General features: G+C 43.2%; 1 non-coding gene across 1 annotated transcript; it reads right to left on the bottom strand.

Annotated features, from left to right (window-relative positions):
- Positions 1-222: 222 nt before the first annotated feature.
- On the bottom strand, positions 223-372 carry LOC114510486. Its single transcript, XR_003685664.1, has one exon.
- Positions 373-579: the final 207 nt, after the last annotated feature.

Below are 579 nucleotides of genomic sequence, written 5' to 3'. Positions count from 1 at the left end.
CACCCCCTGAGTAGAGGTTAAGGATGTTGTTCAACATTCTACAGAAAAGCTCCCTGCGGCAGACAATTATCCGGCCCCAAACATCAGTGGTGCTGAGGTGGGGAGGCCACAGCCTGCTGGTGTCCGGGCTCTGCCTCAGGCCAATCACATCCTTTCAGAAGGCAATTGGGCAGTATTTAACAACAGTTAAAATACATGATTAATTACATGTTTTTTTTTTCCAGTTGTGCCGCTGAGTTATAACTCAGTGTGTGTCTTTACACGCTGGGCTTAAGACTCATGGCTTTTGTTTTAATATTGCGCTTCTTAAACCCAGCTATCACAACACATCACAAGCCTTTGGCACAAGTTAACTACGTATTTTCTGAACTTACTAATTCTGTAACTCAACTTTTATAGATCCCCAAAGCACACAGAACTGATAAGTCAAAGGAGATAGGCATTTTAATTGTCAGATATTTCCGGATCGGCCTCACACATGCAGACACACCACACGCTCACACATACTATGCTATTCTAAGCAGTTCACAAGGTATCATGTGCTACAAAGGGAAAAATTCGACTCCCAGACAGTTGATA

This window comes from Phyllostomus discolor, chromosome 13, assembly GCF_004126475.2.
Source record: "Phyllostomus discolor isolate MPI-MPIP mPhyDis1 chromosome 13, mPhyDis1.pri.v3, whole genome shotgun sequence".
NCBI lineage: Eukaryota > Metazoa > Chordata > Mammalia > Chiroptera > Phyllostomidae > Phyllostomus > Phyllostomus discolor.
This window is presented reverse-complemented; position numbering and strand designations above follow the sequence as displayed.